This window comes from Pinus tabuliformis, chromosome X, assembly GCF_031772625.1.
Source record: "Pinus tabuliformis cultivar Carrire ecotype Pingquan chromosome X, CPIR1, whole genome shotgun sequence".
Lineage (NCBI taxonomy): Eukaryota > Viridiplantae > Streptophyta > Pinopsida > Pinales > Pinaceae > Pinus > Pinus tabuliformis.
Window position 1 is genome coordinate 956048880 of NC_142308.1, and position 22279 is coordinate 956071158.

The following is a 22279-nucleotide window of genomic DNA, read 5'->3' on the forward strand; positions in this document are numbered from 1 at the left end:
GTGACAAGAGTAACCAAAACAGGGACTTATCGTGAATTCACATACTCATAATTTTTTATAACCAAAGGAAAAGATAGAGTGAGATACTAAATTGATCTGATGAGCCACACAATTACATGCATAGTCCTAGGTTATTTTTATAAAAAATTAAATTGAAAAATTTGTTACCTCTACTATGAAATGATTGTTAGGAGCTACATAATATAAAATATAGAAGGTTCCTTGGGTCTCTACTATTATAGAGAATGATGTTGAACTACAAAGTTATGTTATAGAAGTCCTTTTACGACAGGAGTAAAAGAAATATACCAATTAGACAATGCATATCTTTTATTACATCTACTATTGGACTACAAAACAAGATTGAATACATCATATCTAGGTTATTTTGGGGAGGTTATTCAACATACATCTCCATAGTTAGGCTGATTGACCCTAGAGTAGGAGGGTGGTGACCTCCTTGTAAGTAGGAGTAATGTGTAAAATGTGGAAAAAAACATTTCAAATATAATCCTATGTTCTTCCTCCAGAACTCTGGAAGGAATTATGCTCATTTCTCCTTGTATACAATTCTTCCATTAAGAGCTTGAGTTGGTCGAGAATTTTCATGCTGCAATACGTAACATATACATCCTCAGCCTCATGCGTTTTACTTCAAAACTAAAACTGCAATGCATTCATAGGTTGAACCCATTTTATTAAGATGTTTTGAGTTAAATAAATTCTTTTATTCCTTCATTAAGTAGAGATATATACTCTTTACTAGGAAGAGATAGTTCATTCCAGTGAATAGAAAGAAATAAGTTGAAATAGAGCTGAAATTTTGCTCTACTTGAAGAGCATCATATAACATATCTTCTTGCATGGGAAATACTTCATGAATATGTAAAAATGAGAAGATGGAATAAGTAATTCCAAGCCCCTGAGGGTTACTTGTCCATATATTTTCAAAAAACTAGACAATTGCAAACATGATTATCAACTTGAAGCGTGTGTAGATAAATTCTAGTAAAGAAGCTACTTGTATACATAAATTCAAACACACAACCAACATTAAGGGTATTATATATCATTTTTAATTTCTTAATGTTTTTATTAAGCAATACTTACCAATTAGAAATCACATATTACATTTTAACCAGACAAATTATGCAGTTGTCTATCTCAAGTTAGCTCTTGATGTGATTCCTTTGAAACCTTTTGATATGCATATATTATTGGGGGTTAATCTTCATTCCATACATAGCACAATAACTAACATATATTGTTCCAGCAAGCATATCATGGATACATTAGAAAACTGGACATTCTATTGAAAACCCCAAAAGTTACTTCAACGAGATTACGATTTGGTCACGTTACCTAATGACCAGTGGGTGAAAATATACATCTCTCATAGGCAGTAGCTGATTTGGTTCAATTTTCCACCTGAACAAATGTGTTATTGTCCCCTAAAAACTTAAAGTTAGAAAGTACAAAATTTGATATCTTTTAGTAGGCAACGTTCTATGAGTAGCAGAACACTTCCCATCAGGAAAAAATTTCTAGATAATATCAAAATATATAGTTTAAGAAAACCATGAGTTCCACACTCCTCGAAAAACATTGCTCAAGACCAAGAGTGAAAATCAGTTCTTGAAAAACATTGCCCAAGACCAAGAGTGAAAATCAGTTCATTTTTGCATTTCATATTTTGTATCATATCATTTGACAATACATGTACAATTCTTGTAGTTCTCTATTTAAAATTTTCAAAGAAGTCAAAAGTCCAGATACGGAAATAAATGCTAATGCAACAAGCCAAAAGCCCATTCCCCCTAGATCAAATCCCATGAATAATGAAGGGATTGCATTTTGAAATGTCTATACTCATAGAAAAAATTATTAATATCACTTCGAAGCTAATAAAAAAGATCTACTCAAAGTTAAGAAAAAATTATAACCTGCTATGAAAGGTCCAACTTCCATAACAATCGTGTAACAATCTTACAAGTGTATTTTCGTTCTGACAGTAAAGGAAGTTTCAAAAGGTGCACAATGTGATTGACCGTTGATGTTAAAATCCAACACAAAGTTAAATCTCCTGGACGGATTTTAGTCAATGACAAGACGAAATGGCTTGACAATTTTGGCATCTCATCTCATGTAATGATTGAATCCCTTTAAATTAACTATTTCTCCTGAATTTGCAACAATCCTTAATACACTCTTCTAAGTATAAATTACTAACAATGTTAATTGCATCTCTTTGTGAATCCACTCTGAACCCTTGGAAAACCTTTTATAACATACTTGGAAGCTGGTAAGATATCCTTCTATAGCTTTCCAGCCATCCCAAATCTTGACAATTCCCCAACATGCAGTCTCAATGAAATGAGATTTTACCAGGTGTCTATAAATCTCTTATTGCAAGCAGATCACTTTAGCTGAAATATCAAATAGAAATAGATATCACTGGAATCCATAAGAGGCTACTACTCCCAACTTCCAAGCTCATCCCACTAGAGAAACCTTTTGTAAATCTGAAAAAAATATATCTCCTTTACCATGCCAGCTACGTCAATCCAGATTATAGTAGTTGTGACATGTACCTACATAAATACTTATCTGAAAGGTTTTCATTGACCCCATGTCAAAGAGGAATTATCTGATTCAATACTAATATCTTTCAAAGAACTAACGAACTTATTTTATTTCGATGGTCCTGAAATCCCTTTCAAATTGAGACTTGTATGAGGAAGCATGGAGCCTTTAGTGGAATTGTATGGGCCTGAATTGGCCTCTGACAAAGGAAAAGATAACCTTTTCCTTCTATATGAAATAGGATTTGTGTCAGGAGTCCGAGGCCTCTATTTTGGAGAACTTGGTGATTTGACCTTTGCTTTGACAAACTTTGTAGATGCCATGTAGTTGGGAATTATAGGAGAGCTCATAAGGCTATCATCGTCTCTCATAGAAGATGTACCTACTACATCGTTATGAGAGTTGTATCTTGGTTTTTCTGACCTCAAAACATTGTCATCACTCTTTGTTTTTGTGCTCATCAATGACATCTTGTTCGGTATGGAGGATTTTGAAAGGGGAGTAAATGGATTAGATATTATGTGACCAATGTTGGCCAATTCTGCATTATGCTGCTTTAACTCTATATGTGAATTTTTTTGTCCAATATCACCTATAGTTTGAAGATTCATGTTAGAATTTTCCTTCATGGTCATCCTGTGGCTGTCCCATGGTCTGGTTTCCATCTAGTGATCTAAATAGCTCCATCTCCAGTGAGGCTTCTCGGGATCAATCTCCATCAACTTGGTTTGGACTGATTTTGGAGGATTCTTCCATAGTTGTAAACATGCAAGATTTACCAAAATGTGTCAAACAAATTGTTGAATTTGGCATATTAGCATTTTCAAGCAGCAGTTAAGCACATACATGATGAGAAAATGCATAGGTCAATTCCCTCTCTCGCTTAATAACAACCTCTATTTTTTTTTCCTTCTAGCCTCAATTTCTTCCTTGGTTAGCATGTTATTGTCCCAATCTTGTTGATGATCAACTTCAAACTATTTAGAAACAACAAGATTTTAGTCTTTGACAAGTGCAAATGATGATTGGACAACAAGGCGACAACAAAGAAACATGCATTATTTTCATTGAAACCAATTGAATTTCCTTAAGAAAAGAACTACAGATACACAAAACTTGCTTCTTTTGTTGGACTGAAACAATTAATGCTTTCAATAATAGAAAGAAAGAATATATGAAATACTGAAGCTGCAACATAACTTGTTTGCCATAACATACAATAAAGTAGGTATAGATCACCATAAACTACAAAATTTCATACTCATTGTATAAAGGCTTTGACATTAAATCTATTTCTCCAGCCAAGAATGGCCATTCCTATGTAAAAATAATTTGAGAGTTTATAAATATGCTATAATATAATCACCCAACATTGGAAAAAATATATCAAAGGTCAAAACAACCTCTACTCAACAAAACATAGAAGAATTTATAAGAAAATATAGTTCTAACAACTGACACCTCAGAGTATAGATGTTAAGGTATATGTTTAGGAAATTCTCTGCTTGTCTTTGTCCTTGGATAATTCTATTGGTGAAGGGCAGAATTCTGATCCTTTTACAAGTCACCTGTACGCAACATCATGTTGTTTAAATGAAACTTTACATATTTGTAATGCTTTATGTCTCACCTTCAACAAATGGGGAAGTTAGTTGCCCATTGTAATCAAATAAAAAAATATTTGTTAATTGGAAATGGTACACATTATTATCATGATCAATGAAACTAAAACTAAGAAAATTGTAGCCCCAACTAAAAGGAATTTATTTTTTGCAAGAACTTGTTTCCAAGAGTATAGAATCATAAAATATTGACTTCTCAAGATACAGTGGTAGCTTTTTTGAGGTCATGATTTGTTCTTTTTGTTTAATATGATTTTATATTGGACTTATTACTAGCTTCTTGGGTAATTGCAATGGATCTGACATCTGTGATGATGTCTGAGTACTGTCTTTGAGGTTGGGTTTTAATTTTTAGTTAGACATCCTTACCTTTTTGGTTGTATGGTTCCATGCCCTTGTCTGTTGGATGTTTTGCACACATATCCTGATAGATTGTGTTATAAGTTGGAGAGCCCTAAAGTATAAGTTTGTTGACAAGGAGTTGCCTTCATATAGTACAAGTAAGTTGTGGAACCAATGTGGCCCTTCTTCAAAGGTTTGGACATGTTTTGAGTCTGTCGAGCCCTTTGAGAGTGACTTCATGATCATCTTGGTTTTTAGATCAATTTCTCATTGTGGTTGGTGGAGTAGGTCCATATGGAAATAATCCATTTATAGTTTGATACCTAAAACAAAATCTACTCCAACATTTGTGAGTATACCATGGTAGGGTTCCACCTTGTGCATTGGCCCTGATGAAGAAGTGCTCAAAAAGTCCAAATGCTCAATCTGTTTCTCATCAAGAATGTTTAGTGTGCTATTAGGATCAAGTATAACATTTACACATTAATTTTTTAAATCTATTTAGCTAAAAATTTGTATGCCTTGGTATCCATTTTGGTGAAGTCACCAAGGGCAAGGTATCTATTTCACCAAAGTCACCTAAGACTTGTACATTCACTTGAAATAATCCACTTGAGAATATTACAATATAGTGTAGTTTTCTTATAATATTTGAGGAAGATATTTTTAGCTAATTTAGTTGTGCCTCAGAATCTATTCCCATTTTAGTGAACATCTCTCTAAAGGATTTGAACCTCAATAAAGGATATGAAATATGCCCACATTACCATCAAACCAAACCATGTTAACATCAGGGATGATTATTTGGAATGGCATAAGATTGACTAGGATTTATTTTCTGTGGAAAAGGTAATATCGTGCCATTTATGGAAATTTTTCTCCATTTGGTTTGGGTGATATTGCAGCTTTTGGATTAGATTTTTCTGCCTTAAGCTAAAGGAAATATACAGTGCAACTCCTTGGGATATGGAAATATACAATGCAGCTCCTTGGGGGTGTGTTTTTAAGAACTTCCAACCAAAAAAGAAAAATCTCAACTGTTATCCTACTAGAATCTTCTATATTTGGGTCATTATTGAGTTCAATACGCTTTTTTTATCACATTCATTAGGAAAGGGTCACTCTAGGGGATTGTAGGATGGTTTGAAAGTTTGGGAGAAGGTATCTAGAATGTTGTAAACATGATTAGTTTCTAATACTTGCTGAAATATCAAGGTTGTGCCACATAATGGGATGGTACACTAAAACCATTTGATTTGGGAAAGATTGCCATTTTTGGATAAAATATAGATTGCCAAGGTGGCTCCACGAGATGTGTTTCTCAAAGAATTTCTATCCTCCAAAAATTCTAAACCCTGACTGAATTAGTCTTATGGGAATGGGTTATTGTTGACTTCAATGCTATCTTTTCTCTCCCCTTCAATAGGAATAGGTTATTGTTGAATTCAATGCTCTCTTTTCGCTCCCCTTCACTGTGAAAGTTAATTTTTTTTCCTAAAGGTGGTTCTAGGATCTGATTGGGAATAAGTAATTGGAATTGCATAAGGTTGATTGGTCTTTTTCTTTCCACAAATTGGTGATGTCGTGCTACAAAATAGGGATGTTACTCCTTTTGAGTTTTATGTAAGAATGTAGTTTGTAAGTTATTGTGGTTACATTAATTTTGACTAGGATGTGTAGGGACCTGTCCCATTGAAACACAATCCCATACCTAATGTTTCGACACTTTGGGGACATGGAGAATCCTAGGAAATGTCCTTGAACAACTAGGGACTTTATCAGGGACTTACTGGCCATCTCCATTATGTTCGAGACAAATTACAGGGATGTTTTGGATAGATTTTGGGATGTTCTTGGCATATTTCAGAGATGTTCTAGGTAGATCTAGGAATATTCCGAGCATGTATCTTTATTTTTGACAATCAACATTGACGATTGGATAATATGAACATTTTCACCATTTTTTTTGTATTACACTGAATCTAAATTTTCTATATAAGTTGCATCCCAAAACATTGGTTTTGTATGATGGGATTCAATTTTGGGTTCTGGTGATTTAATTATTCTCTTTTCAGTGACAACATTACAACAAGAAAAGCCTACATGTCAAAAAACCAGGAAATGCAACATTTCAAAGGGCTGGTCCTTTTGGGTTTTGATCTTATTGGTCCTTTTGGGTTTTGATCTTATTCTTGTTTTTGGGGTCATCTAAGATTTTACATATTGTGCACGGGTTTTTAGGAGTCATTAAATTTTCCATCATCCCAACCTCAAACGTTGTGAAAACAATCAGATAGTTGTGACTTGGATTACGTATTAAATGTTTTAACAAATTTCCTATTCAATCACCCTTTTAATCTCAAAGATGAATTTAATATCTTTACAAACCAAGGTATTTTGTTGCGTTTTTTAAGACAACAGTAAGAATACACAGAACCTATTGAGGAGGAAATGCCTTCAAAGTTTTAACATAATGACCATTAACAAAAAATATGAGGAAGGATATATTTTGCTTATTTAATCCTTAGAATTTGATAAGCTTTTGACCATAGTTATGGGATTTGCGTTTCTGCATGTTCAAATCCACTCAAGATATGTTTCAAGTTTGGAAGTGTTGGAGATCCACTAAGGATATGTTTTTAGCCAAAAATGTCTAGTGGTCAGATCCTTAATTTTTTATTTCAAAATATAACATAAAATTTAAAATAAAATTTAAAAAAGGCCAAGTATGGGGACCTAAAATCCTAATTTTTCCTTATAAAACAACCCTTCCCTCATCCTAAAACAGATAAATCCGAGCCTTTCATATCAGTCAACATTTCTAAATTTTGTATTAGATATTTGTAGCGAAACACATTTGAAAATGTGAATATTCTATCTTTTTAATAAGTGTGGACACATGTTTCTAATACCGTTTTTATGTATCCATATCTTAACTTAATTTTTTTGTTTGTTTGTTTGTTTGTTTGTTGTGGATAAAGTTTCCCTTTATCCAAATCTTGAATTTTAAGAAATCTGGTGTATCAGTATCTTCATGGGTATATGTTTCCATGCAACTTAGCTTTATTACTCATGCAACATGGAGGTGATTTAAATAGTTCTAAGTTATCAGATTTCAAGAGAATAGGAATAATAGATTTTGTTGTAATTGTAATTGTTATGAGCTTCTTGTGTGTGTGTTGGCAAGCTTATCAATTTTTTGTGATGTAATTTGGACAAAAGACATTTACATTTGGGAATATGAAACAAGTTTGAAAGAGTTGAAGTAGTGAAAGTTGTTGCATGTAAGAGGTTGGTATTAATAATTCAAAGCCAGGAACGTGTTCTTGAGAGGTAATGTAGGGACCTAGAAACTGAACTCTAGGAAGAAAAGAAAAGAAACAACTCTACTTTGGTAGAATTCAAAAACCTTTGCCGTCAAGGTACATCCTCATATTTGCATGCACTCTAGTTCTCTTCTACTCCAATTATAATGATAAATGTTGTGTTGATATTTTCCTATCGTCTTGTAGGGTAGAGTGAATAATGATTAACTTTGTTACCTTTTATTTTAAGGATGGAATCATTGTTAAGCATGTTTATTTTTCCCTATTCTTTTAAGAAGTTGTAGGTGTGTTATTGCTTTCCAAAATGCTAAACATAATATTCTGTTTACGTCTTGTTTAAAATTTTAATGCTACTTTGTGCTTCTACTATTATGTGCATGAAACTTGAAGGTATCAACTTTACCCAAACCAATGATTGAAGCAAGGGAAACCAAGGGTTCTATTGTTTCTAATGATGGAAGGAATATGTTTTGTGCCCTGGAGTCATTATTTTGTTATTCCAAGAAGAGTATGAGTTTCCTTTGTATGTTCATATCTAGAGTTGAATTGGTGAGTGTTGGAAATGTGGCCCTTAAACTAGGGTTTAGAGCATTTACAACATAGGTTTGATGGGAACGGTTGGTTGGTTAATGACAAGTAGAGGCTTTGATTTGTGGCATGTCATGCTTTCCCTCTTCCTTGGGCTTTAATTTGTGGCATGCCATGCTTTCCCTCTTCCTTGGCCCTGCTTTCTCAAAAGAGGCAGGTTGATACATTTTTACCTCAGTCTTGAATTATATGCTTATATTTGAAATATAAATGTCCCACACTAAATCTATGTGATTTGGTCTTAGACTATAATTGATCATCAATTTAGCTATTAGTTGTTCGATAAAGTTATTTTTTGTAAAATCATAATAAGTTATTAATGTTGATGTTCATTGATAGGTGGTCTTCATTGGAGGTTGCACACAATCAGGTACCATAAAACCTAAAGAAGGGGATCAACATCCTTATGTTGTTTTGAATTGTGAACATGCAAAGAAGAATATGTTTCCATCTGTTCTGAATATACAAAAGATACTTCACAGGAGACCTTTCCTCATCAAGAATCTTGAAAATTTTATGCAAAGGTTTTTGCAGTCCCTTGAGCTTTTTGAGGACAATGAAAGGAAAAAACTTGAAATTTTTACTGCACTCACTCTCTCAGAAATTATCTGGGCTTTCACCAGAAACCGTTTTTCAACCATTTCTCAAAGACAACCTTGTTTCGAAGGGGATTGTGCTTTCATTCATCACAAATTTTTTCAAGGAGTATCTGGTTGAAAACAATCTTGATGATCTCATAGCATTGTTGAAGTGAGGGAAGATAGAAGATAATCTTCTTGATTTGTTCTCAATATATAAACACACCACTGAAGCTTTTGCAGAACACTTCAGGTGGGAAGACTTTTTTGTTGGAACCAAACTGTCTACTTAAAGTCACATGTTTTTGTTGTCGATTGTTACTAACATATGTCTTTTTGACTTTTTGTGTGGCAGTAAGGAGGGTTTGGATGCTCTTGTCAAATATAATGAAAAGAAAATGTTTGATGTGAAATTGAAGGACATGAAGAGTGCATTAACAACTTTGATTGCAGAGAATGTTGATATTTCAGAAGTCATTGAAACTGTAAAGCAACGCCATAAAGAGTCAAAGTTACCTGATATTGAAGTAGTGTGTATCTTATGGAATGTTATTATGGATGTTGTAGTGGTTTGGCAAAAACCAACAACAAAATTTAAATTTGGCATTGCATCAAGTTAGTATTTAATCTTTTCTTATGGATTTTTATAGAATTTTGAAACGTATTTTTTTCTTGTTAAGTGTTTAATATGTTTACAACATTTAGTCAATATTAGAGTCTAATGGGAAAATGGGTGCATGGATAACTTTTTAAGGGTCATCCCCGCGACTTGAATTTTCCTATTTTTAAGAGTCATGTTTCGTTACACACTTTGATCCTTTTATTGATGTGCATGAGAAAATAGAATGTTTCATTTTCATAGACAACATTTGTTAAAATCTAATGCAATTGTGGATACTTTGTTTCTTGCTCTGGATATCATGTTTTGCTTCTTGCACATGTTTGTTTTGTTTTATTGATGTATATATAAATATTTTTATTAAACTGTCAATTCAGTAGATGTTTTTTTGGAAATTAATTACAAAATGTATACATATGCAGTGTTGAATCCTTCAACATGTGTTTCCATGAAGGTTCCATTCAATGTAAAGAGTGTGCGTGTCTTTTCTTGGCCATAAATATAGTTACACTGGATTTTCTAACACAGATACATTTTTTAAAGTCTTAGTTAATGTGTTTTCATTTTATCTCACTTGGAATTCATAAGTCAATAATTTGTTCATGTTTGTGCTAGATTGGATGTTAATTCCCTTTTCTATCAAAGGTGCTACAAGGATCAAACTTAACACTCAGAGCATGCATTTAATGGCAAGAGTTATCTCCTTTGGTTTGGGGGAATTATTATCTTGCAATTGCATTGTTTATATGTAGTATGTGGGGTTTAGTTATGCATGCAATGTTTTTATCCATGACTTTCCATCGAGCATGTTCTTTTTTTGCTATGGAAAATTTCTAGGAAAATTTCCTTGGGGAAATCCTTGAGGGGATTCTTCACATTCATGTGAATGGAAACCATGGTAAATGTTGCTGGTGTATATGTTGTACTCCTAACCAAGAGGGACTTTGCAGGACTAGAACACATGACCTCTTTGCCTTAAAGATGGTCGAATTCAAACCAATTGAGATAACCCACTGGGTTACCATAATGTACTTATCAACTTTTGTGTGCAATATTTCTAATGATGGTTATCCATCTAACATGGATATTTTCTTTTTGCATGTAAAATGACAACATCTTTTGTTTTTTGGTTGGCATTTGGAATTCATTAGTTTTCTAGTTATTTTATTTCGAGTCTTAATAGTTCAATTATCAGAAGTGGTCTTTATGGAAAATATATGAAGCTTACATATATTACTAAAATTATTCTCTGCTTTATTGAATTATCAGGTTAAGAGATGGGCAAAACACCTTAACAATTTATGTACAATTTCAAAACTACAGTTGGAGATAATGTACAAGATTCAAATTCAATGTTATGAAGATGTTATACTCATGAAATTGTTTCCTGAAATTGTGAGGTATCTCTATGAAAAGGAAGTTCTTGGTGAAGATACTATTATGTTGTGGTTTTGCAAAGGTAGTGACCCAAAGGGTGGGTATTAGCATCGTAACATTTTTTTATTCTTTGTTTTTTTTACCTTTTTGTTATGAGGAAATGCAATTAATTTAGGTTTAGAAAAATCTAATTGTATGATTTAGAGAGTTTTAAACTCTATTAAAATGATAATTAAAATGCTTGATTAAGAAACTTTTGAGATTTCATAAAGCTAATATTGTTCTTATAGTTTGAGTTTTGTCAGGGTGAAAATAAAATCTGATGTGAATTTGGGCATTTCAGGAACACCTTTGTGAACTCACTAGATCCTTTTGTGAAATTGTTGGAGAAAGTTGAAGAAGAATAATAATGTGAACTTATATTAGAAGCTTAATTATGACTACAATGGTTGGGGGGGACGTGGGACGGAGGGAGGTTGGGAAGGGCGGTTAGGATGTTGGTTGCAACTCTCATATTGCATTCAGTTGGTACATCAATTGATTTACATAGATAATAAGTTTTCTATTGAAAATTTATGAGATCCCAGTGCTATATTCATGGAGTATGGGGTGCTAACATAAATACTTTAATTGGATTCTATTGGAATTTGCATTGCATATAAATTTATAATTGTTGTTTAGTATCTAAAGTTTCCCTTGTGATTTTATTATTTTATAATTCAATTAAAGTTTTAAAATTTAGAATTTATAAAGTTTCAAAGTCTAATTCTTTGAAGGGTGCTAGCTCAATGGAAGAGCACCTGCTTTACAAGTATATAGTTGGTGGTTCGATTCCATCGTGCCCTAATATTCATGGGTAATGATGATGATCACTATCCATCCATATATATGTATCAATAATGAGGGTCATTAAATGGCCATCATCAAAAGTCATTTTTTTTATATATGAAATGGTGATGATTAATGAACGTCGCCATATATGTGCATCAATAATGAGGGTCATGAAAGGTCCATCATCATAAATTATTGTTGTAAATTTGGGATGCAAACTTGGGCAAAAAAAAAAGAAAAAAATAGATGTAAGAAAATACATAAAACAAGATGCACAATGGGGCTAAAAAATGGTGAAACTAAGGACGCCATATTGGATGCTACAAATGATGCATAATCAAATGAAAATTCAGAATCAAACTTAGACACAAAATGATATTTAAATGTGGCCACAAAATGAGGCAAAAAAATGATGCAAATTTGGATGGCGAAAATGATGTAAAATTAGACACCAAAAAGGATGTAAAATTGGATGAAAAAGTGGACATAAATAATGGTGGAACATTGGACACATAAGTAGACACAAAAAACAGTGCAAAAATGGGCATAAAACTAGCTCAAAATTGGATGCAAAAAGTGATGCAAAACTTGGTGCAAAAACAAATGAAAAAGTGGACGTAAAAAATGGCTCAAAATTGAATGTAATAGTAGACACAAAATGGGATGAAAAGTTGGACACAACACATGGCTTAACATAGGATGAAAATATAGATGCAAATTTGGATGCTCAAAATGATATAAAATTGGATGCAAGAAATGGTGTTAAAAACAATGAAAAATTGGATGCAGCAAATGATGCAAAATATGGTGCAAAATGGGATGTGAAAAAGGGAGACAAATCAAACATAAAAGTGGATGTAAAAAATGGTCCAAAAAGAGATGCAAAAATGGACACAAAAATGCTTGCAAAATTTGGTGGTAAATCAAATTCAACACATGGTGCAAAGATAGGCACCAAAGCTGGTGCAAAATTAGGTACAAAATTAGAAGCAAAAACTAGTGTAAGACTAGATGCAAAACCTGGCATAAGACTAGATGCAAAACTTGGCACAAAATGGATGCCAAAAAAAATGCTAAATTGGATGCAAAAGATGGTGCAAAAATGGAAGCAAAGAATGACAAAAAATAGGAAGCAAAAAACGATGAAAAATAGATGCAAAAAATGGCACAAAAGTAGAAGCAAAACCTGTCATAAAATCAGATGCAAATCTTGGTTCAAAATTTGATAAAAACAATGATACATAATCTAGTGTAAAAAAGGATGCAAAATATGGCGTGAAAAATGATGTAAAATCAAGAGCCAAAAAGGAAGCTTTAAAAATTATACAAAAGAGTCATATTTAGCGCCAAGTTGCTCATCCCAATTGTAAAAAAAATCACTAAAATCTAGCACTAAATTTGGCACAAATTGTTGGTTTTGTTGTAGTGTAGAGTGTTCTGAATAGGGTATTGTGCTTCTCTAAATTAAAATCAATTCCTATAGCTATCACCTTATTCATTGCCCATTAAAACCATGTGGATATTTCACACAGATTCTGTAGATCACAACAATCAGGGAACAAGTCACAGGAGGACCAATCTCGAAACAAAATCAATGCATAAAACATAGTCTTCAAAGCAATATGAGCACAACTTCCGAAACTGGAACTCGACATAGGGATAAAACAATGAGGATGCCAAAACTGCAACTGCAACAGATAGATGATCTCATCCTTCTAAAACACTCTCTGAGTACAATTTGTTCATTGCCTAGCGAGACCCCTATTTATTGGGAACTCAACAATGAAGAGGATTGTATATACAAATTTATATAGAATACTCAAACTACAAACCCCTTAAATCAATGGTGAATTCAACCCTAGCCTGGATTTCCAGGAATGGTAGAGGGTGAAAGAGCTCCTAACTAGTGCCATTCCAAGAAATCAAGGGTTATTGTTAGAAAATCTGAGCTATGAATAGGCTAATTATGACTTGGAATGTTCAACAGGCTTATATTTTTCACAGCTAAAATATATAATAATTATTTATTTTTTAAATAGTTTTTGGACTGACTATAGAAAAGGGGTGTAATATAAAAAAAATTCCCTTCCAAAATATAGAATCCCTTAAATTTCACCCATGGGTTAACATTCGCCCCAAATTTTTTCTATGCAGAAAGGAAAGGAGAGACTACATTGAAGCAAGAGGGAAGGGAAATCAAGTTTTTGGTCAAAGTTTGCCCTATTTTTCTCTCACACATGCAAATATTTGAAGTTGTTGTAGGGGTTGAAGTTGCAAACCTACTACAAGTCCAAAATATTGAAGTTGGGGGCCGAAATTCTGAGTTTGGTGTAGTTCTGAAAGGGTCTTACTTTTGTTGACTTGGCTTTTAATTTGACCTCACTGGAAGGGCTTCTTGGAGGGTTGACTTGGTACTAGAGGAGGCTTTCGTCTTGAGTTTTGGGTCTTGGTTTTTTCATTTGAAGCAAATTCTATAAGAAGAGAAGAGATTTTTTGGGTTCCCCTTATAGGGGTTTTTCCCTAGCTTAGAGCCTAATTTTTGTGTCCATTGTCTTTATTATGTTTTCACTTGATAATTGTTTGAGGAAAAATATCTAATAAATAAACAAAAGAAGATAAATAAAGTTCACAAACAATTATTAAGGTTAAGGATAAATTGAATTAATAAATTCCCTATTGCATTCTCTAACACTAATACTTATCTTGATCAATAATTCAATCAAAATTGAATTGAAAAGAAGGCCATCAATCAGGATTTAATATTGACATTAATGTACAAAAGTTGTGGATCTAATCATAGCCTTTGAGTACATGATTTCTAAAAAAAATCATGACAACATGAAGTGTTTTGCAGGAAAAACACACCTCTTAAGATCTAGTCCAAATATAACCAATCTTCTACAAAATTCAGTCCTCTACAATAGTGCAAAAAACCCTCTTTTGCAAAGAATTGGAACCCATTCTACATTCTCCAAATTGTTATTTATAATTTACAAAAAGAAAAATAAAAAATGAGAGTTGTTGAACGCAGTACAGATCCATGATCTTAGCGCTGCAAAGTTCATCTTTTTATTTTTATTGGTGCAATTCCATTGATTCCAAACTCCTCAGGTTCTTTCTCTCTAGCAAATCTTATACGAAATTACGAACATAAAAATAAAAACCAATCAAAATTCAAGAGAAAAACTCAGCTTTCTAAAATTGGGACAAACAAATTAATGAATTCCAATCCCATTTGATAATTTAATAGAATAAAATTATAGATTCTCATCACGGAAAATTTTAGTAATATTCACAAGTGGGTTATTTCTCCATGCTTTTTTAAAAGAAAATATTCACCAATTTCCTTTTTTTAGAATGATTCACCTCAATTTTATATTACACCATTATTTTACCTTAAAAATTTCCAAAATATTATATCGACTAATATAAAATCATTAGAAATCTAAATATTTCTATAGAAATATCACTGCAAATTTTACAATTTTCATATTAAGGACTAGTAAGATTCGCCAAAATTTCTAAACTTTAAGATAAAATTTTGTCCTTAAAATTTTCCCTGATTCTCATTGCTTCTCTTTGGAGATATTCTCTGAAAAAATGGATAAAATAAAACGAATTTGCAATAGCAAGATGCTTTAGGGCAATGGAAATTTTCCAAAACAAATCTAGAAAACTACTTTTTGTTGCAAATTCAAAGATGTTACTTCTGCTATATTTTTGGATTGTGTAATGATCAAATATGGTCATGCAATCACTTTGATATCCTTCTCGGTGGAATAAGATTTGCAATTTTCCCAAATTTCTTTGAATAAACTCAAGATACAGTCAATTAAAATTTGGATTCCAAAAATGGCAATTTGCTAGAAAATAAACAGTTTTGAGCAATCTTTGCACAGTGAGGTGCTCTGCAACCTAGTAGAGGGTAGATGTGTAAGGTTAGAAGTCGGAACGACAGCTGTCACGCCCCCAATTCTTTTTTCCTTAAATTGGCCGGGTGCGGCACCGCCTAAGTTAATAACTTTATCCATCGTTAATTAACTTTACGAACTACGCCTTCAACAATTCATAATAATCATGAATTAACATTATTAATGTGCGGAATCCATCAATAATACAAGATCAATAATAATAACCCAATAATATAAGAGAAGTAATCTTTTTATTATATATGCGAAAGATTACAATGACCGGGAGCGAACGCTCCACCGGGTTTATAAACAAGGCGGGCGCCCGCCCATGCAAGAGCGCACGGCGGTCTTGCCTCAACCTTAACCGAATACACAATACGAGTTATAACCGGGTGGGCGTGCCCGTGCACGACCCACACTACACACCCAATTCTTTGCCTACGGGCGGGCGCACCCATGCACACCCGCGCTCGTTACAACCAAGCTACATGCCAACAACCGGCGGGCGGGCGCCCTAGCGCACCCTTTACCCGCACTACAACCCGCGCAGCACAAGTTCGTGTCGTCTTGCTCGACTCGGCGGGCGCATCCCAACATACTCCAAACTGCGGCTAAGTGTTAACCTCGCACCTCTTGTGCGCACCTATATCTTGTGCGAAGAGCTATGCGAAGTTGATGTTGCAAATGAGCGCTTCATTCATATGTTTATACGCTTGTTTGTGTGGCGACCATCTCCACGACCGACCCTCCAAACTACAATACCAATGCCCAACCATCATGTCTCCAAGCGTCGGCTCGCCCAACGCTTAATCCATCCTTTGGTCGGCTTCATGTGTGGGTTGAGTTGCCATCTCGCCCTATAAATGTGTGAACGCTCTCCCATATCCGCGCGCACGTTATGACTGCGCCTTCGCTGTTTGAGCGCTCGCACTCCATGACTTAGTCATTTTTCGCGATGGGAGGAGCACGCGCCCGTGCACGCAACCGCAGGGCGTTACATCCTCCCCCACTGGAAATCATTGTCACCCTCGACAATCCTGCTCGTCTCATCAACTTCCTGTTGTACTTCTCGATCTTGTCCTTCCATCTCCAAAGTGAGTCCTCCGATTCCCAACTCTCTTCCTCCGGTGCATTCTTCCATCTGACAAGAAATTCCCTTCTCATGTGGCAACCAACCCCTGTAGTTCTGAGTCTCAAAATCTTCTCCAACTCCAGTCCTGGCTTGTCCACAATCCCAGCTGGTCCTCTCGGTGGTTCAGCTCTCTCTGGATGGTCTGAATCAAGTCTACATCTCTTCAACTGACTCACATGAAAAATTGGATGCTTCATGTGCATATGGCGTGGAAGCTCCAGCTTGTAAGCAACTTCCCCCACTCTCTTCTTCACTCGGAATGGTCCCTCATACTTCCATGTTAGTTTGCTCATAGTCCCCTTGGCTGGTTGAAACTGCTCCCCGGTAATCCTGAGAAACACCATATCTCCCACACTGAAGTGTGCCTCTCGCCTCCCACGATCAGCATACTTTTTCATCCTCCTTGCAGCTTCATGCAAGCGCAACCGTGCGAACTCCAAGGTCTCATCCCAAGCCTTCATGAACTTCTTCGCATGAGGAATCCTCAAGAAGCCTCCCGTCACTACGGTATGTGGTGCAACCGGCATCTGTCCATTCACCAACTCAAATGGACTATACCCCGTCGCAGAACTCTTTTGAATATTGTAGCTAAACTGAGCAATATCCAAGAGTTTAGGCCAATTCTTCTGATCAGCCGTCACATAATGTCGCAAGTAGTCCTCCAGCAATGCGTTGATCCTCTCGGTCTGCCCATATGTCTGCGGATGGTAACTCGAACTCATCAACAACTCTGTCCTGACTAACTTGAACAATGTGGTCCAAAATCTGCCTGTAAAACGCGGATCTCTATCCGACACAATGCTTAATGGCATCCCCCAATACTTCACTATGTTCTTAAAGAACAACTCCGCAGTCCGCTCGGCTCCACAAGGTATCTTTGTAGGAACAAAGACAACATACTTGGAAAACCATTAACCACGACCATAATCCCATTATACCCCTGAACCTGTGGCAACTAAGTGATGAAGTCCATCGAGACACTCATCCATGGCCTCTCTGGAATCGGTAAAGGCTGCAACAGTCCTCCTTGCCTCTGAGTATCCGATTTGTCCTGCTGACAAATGATGCACGTATGTACATACTCCTCTACATCCTCCCACATCTTCTCCCAAAAGAATCCTCTCTCCAACAATGCCAAAGAACGATGCATCCCTGGGTGGCCAACCCATGGAGAGTCGTGGCACTCCTTCAAAAGGTGCCTCCTTAGTCCAGATGACTTTGGAACATAGAGTCGGTTTCCAAAGAACAAGAACCCGTCTCATAGAAAGAACTTTCGTGTCTTCCCCTCCTTTATCTGTTTCACTATATTCTGTGCCAAAGTATCGGTTTCAACACTTTCCTTAATCTTATTCTGCATCTCTTCTGACATCTGAACTCGAATCCTACTCCTTGCTGCCTAGTCTTCTCCTTCCAATGCTGCAAGTTGTCCCTTCCTGCTAAGGGCATCTGCTACCGCATTGTGCCTTCCCGGTCTATACTCGATAGTCATGTCGAATTTTGCCAAGAAGTCCTGCCAACGAGCTTGCTTTGCAGAAAGCTTCGGTTGTGATGAAAAATAACTTGCTGCAACATTTTCAGTCTTGACAACAAACGGCTTCCCAATCAGGTAATGCCTCCACACATGAAGACAGTGGATGATGGCAGTCATCTCCTTCTCATGAAACGGATACCTTCGTTCTCTATCCTACAACTTCCGACTCTCATACGCCACCGGATGCCCATCCTGCATAAGAACCCCTCCTATGGCAAAATCTGAAGCATCTGTGTGTACCTCAAACGGTCTCTCGAAGTCAAGCAACTTTAGTATTGGTGCTGTAACCATCCTCTTCTTCAAGTCATCAAATGCCTCTTGACATTTGCTCGTCCAACTCCACCTCTTGTCTTTCTTCAATAAGTCTATTAGTGCCGATGTCACCTTGGAGTACCCCTCTACAAACTTCCATTGGTAGTTAGTCATGCCCAAGAACACCCTCATCTCATGGACATTCTTCGGTTCAACCCAGTCCTCGATCACCTTCACTCTACTTGGCTCCATCCGTATGTACCCTTCACCAACAATATGCCCAAGGAACGGAATCTCGGTCTGAGCGAGCACACACTTAGACTTCTTCAAGAACAACTGATTTGCCCTCAGTGCCTTGAACACCATCGCCAAGTGCTTCTTATGATCCTCCATGTTGTCACTGAACACCACTATATCGTCCAAGTACACTACTACGAACGAATCCAAGTATGGTTGTAGGACATCATTCATCAAAGTGAAAAACGTAGCAGGAGCGTTACACAACCCGAATGGCATAACAAGGAACTCAAAGCTACCATACCTTGTTACTATTGCGGTCTTCTTCTCGTCTCCTTCAGCTATCCGCACTTGATAATACCCATGCCTCAAGTCCAGCTTGGAAAACACTCAGGCTTTCGCAAGCTTGTCAAAGCAATCAGCAGCCAATGGCAAAGGATACTTGTTCCTTACCGTCTGCTTGTTCAATGCACAGTAATCACAACACATTCGTAGCTCATTCGAATCCTTCTTCACCTGGAATAATACCGGAGCTCCATAAGGGGACCTTGAAGGTCTGATGAAACCTGCATCAGTTAACTCCTTTAACTGTCGTTTCAATTCCTCCAACTCAGGCCCTAACAATCGATAAGGTGCTTTAGCCGGGGGTTGCTTTCCTGGCTCAAGCTCAATGCTATGGTCCACTGCACACCTTGGTGGAAGTTTCTTCGGAAGCTCATTAGGCATCAAATCTGCATATTTGGTCAGCACCTCGGAAATCTCGGTTGGAACAAGCGTCCCCACTCCATCACCTTCGACATCCTTGAACATCACCGCATATGTCTCCATATCTGACTCCTTCATAGCCTTCTCCAAACTCAGTGCCGAAACATGCTGCACCTTGACTTCCCTCCTTTGCCTATGAGTGGGCAAAGTCCAAGTTTGTGTCTGTCCAACCAGCACCACCTCATCACAGAAGGGGACAACAATAGCCTTGTTGCCCTTCAAGAAATCCTGTCCGAGTATCATATCGAAGTCGTTCATCTCCATCACTGTGAAGTCCAACTGACCCTTCCAGTATTTTATCTGCACAGGTACTTCGTGTACCAAACCCGCCACTTTAGCTCTAGAGTTCACTGCCTTGACTTCCACATTCGATGGGAAGATCATCAGTCCAACCTCTTTTGCCAACCGTGTCGTCATGAAGTTATGAGTGGCCCCCGTGTCCACCAGAGCTTGAATGGTCTTGCCATGAACCATCAAGTCCACGAAACCCAGACTGTTCATCCATGATTTCTCCATAACTTTTCCTTGTTCATCAAGCTTCTTCAACCCTGAATCAGCTTCACCTGTCATGAGCAACCCTGCTCTATCAAGCTTCATCAACCCTGAATCAGCTCTGATACCACCTGTCACGAAGTGCAGGTGTGTATCATCTTCATCATACACCGGCTTCACTTGTCGTGAACCTGCTCCAATACCCACTGTCATGCCCCCAATTCTTTTTTCCTTAAATTGGCCGGGTGCGGCACCGCCTAAGTTAATAACTTTATCCATCGTTAATTAACTTTAAGAACTACGCCTTCAAAAATTCATAATAATCATGAATTAGCATTATTAATGTGTGGAATCCATCAATAATACAAGATCAAGAATAATAACCCAATAATATAAGAGAAGTAATCTTTTTATTATATATGCGAAAGATTACAATGACCAGGAGCGAACGCTCCACCGGTGTTTATAAACAAGGCGGGTGCATACCCGTGCAAGAGCGCACGGCGGTCTTGCCTCAACCTTAACCGAGTACACAATACAAGTTATAACCAAGTGGGTGCGTCCGTGCACGACCCACACTACACACCCAACTCTTTGCCGACGGGCGGGCGCACCCGTGCACACCCGCGCCCGTTACAACCAAGCTCCGTGCCAACAACCGGCGGGCGGGCGCCCTAGCGCACCCTCCACCCACACTACAACCCGCGCAGCACAAGTTCGTGTCGTCTTGCCCGACTCGGCGGGCGCATCCCAACATACTCCAAACTGCGGCTAAGTGTTAACCTCGCACCTCTTGTGCGCACCTATATCTTGTGCGAAGAGCTATGCGAAGTTGATGATGCAAATGAGCGCTTCATTCATATGTTTATACGCTTGTTTGTGTGGTGACCATCTCCACCACCGACCCTCCAAACTGCAATACCAATGCCCAACCATCATGTCTCCAAGCGTCGGCTCGCCCAACGCTTAATCAATCCTTTGGTCGGCTTCATGTGTGGGGCGAGTTGCCAACTCGCCCTATAAACGTGTGAACGCTCTCCCATATCCATGCGCACGTTATGACTGCGCCTTCGCTGTTTGAGCGCTCGCACTCCATGACTTAGTCATTTTTCGCGAGGGGAGGGGCGCGCGCCCATGCACGCAACCACAGGTCATTATAGCAGCGGTCGTGGGAATGAGTTTGCGCAACGAACTGAGAGGCAAGAGATCGAATCTGGCGGACTGGTACAAATACATGTAGCAGGGAGCCCAGGCCGTCCACGATGCCAATCCTGACTTGCTGGTCATCGTGTTGGAGCTCAATTACAACGCCGATCTTAAATTTTTGGCGTCGAAGCCGGTGAGTCTCAAGTTTACCAACAAAATTGTGTATGAGATGCATTGGTATCCATTCACAAACGGGAATGCGTGGGAGAAAATGCCGGTGGACACGCTCTGCGAAAGTGTGATGGTCCGGGTAAACGACCATCTTGCATTTGTTACCGAAACCTTATCTCCCCCGCCGCCACTGTTCATTAGCGAGTTTGGAATTGATGAGCGAGGAACGAATGTGGGCGATAACAATTACATTAACTGCTTCTTTGGCTTTGCTGCCGCCCGTGACTACGACTGGGCGCTCTGAACTCTGCAGGGGGTACTATCTTCGTAATGGGAATGACAGAGACTTCAAAGAGACTTACGGGATCTTTAATGCAGGCTGGGATGATCTCAGGGATCCCGCATCTCTTTCCGAGCTTCGGTCCTTGCAGAAGCCATCCCAAATTTGATTTATTATGTTTTCTTAATTTTAGCTTAATATGGTTTTATTTTGTTTTTCGTTTTTGTATGTTCACTTTGAATCTATTTGGAAAAGTTAATTGTAAATTTCAAGTAACTGAAATCTACAACCGTAAATTTCAATCTTAGTTTGTGAAGGCAAATTTGAAAAAAATTGTATTTAATTTTGAAGTTATATTCATTTTGATTCTTCACTTTCAGCACAAGAATATTAAAAATGTGATTATAAAATCTTTAGAGTGTGAAATTTTTTGTGATGATAGGGTGCTATAGCTTGCAAGATAAACTATCATAAGTTTATATAAAAAGTCAATTAA

The 22279-nt window shown here is 36.9% G+C and overlaps 3 pseudogenes; 2 read left to right on the forward strand and 1 right to left on the reverse strand.

The window, feature by feature from the left end:
* The window catches only part of LOC149142867 (glycosyl hydrolase 5 family protein pseudogene), a 45247-nt pseudogene extending 23295 nt beyond the window's left edge, over positions 1-21952 (forward strand).
* LOC149142868 (protein IQ-DOMAIN 2-like) lies at positions 2604-3825 on the reverse strand (annotated as a pseudogene).
* Positions 4177-11442, forward strand: LOC149142869 (uncharacterized; annotated as a pseudogene).
* Positions 21953-22279: the final 327 nt, after the last annotated feature.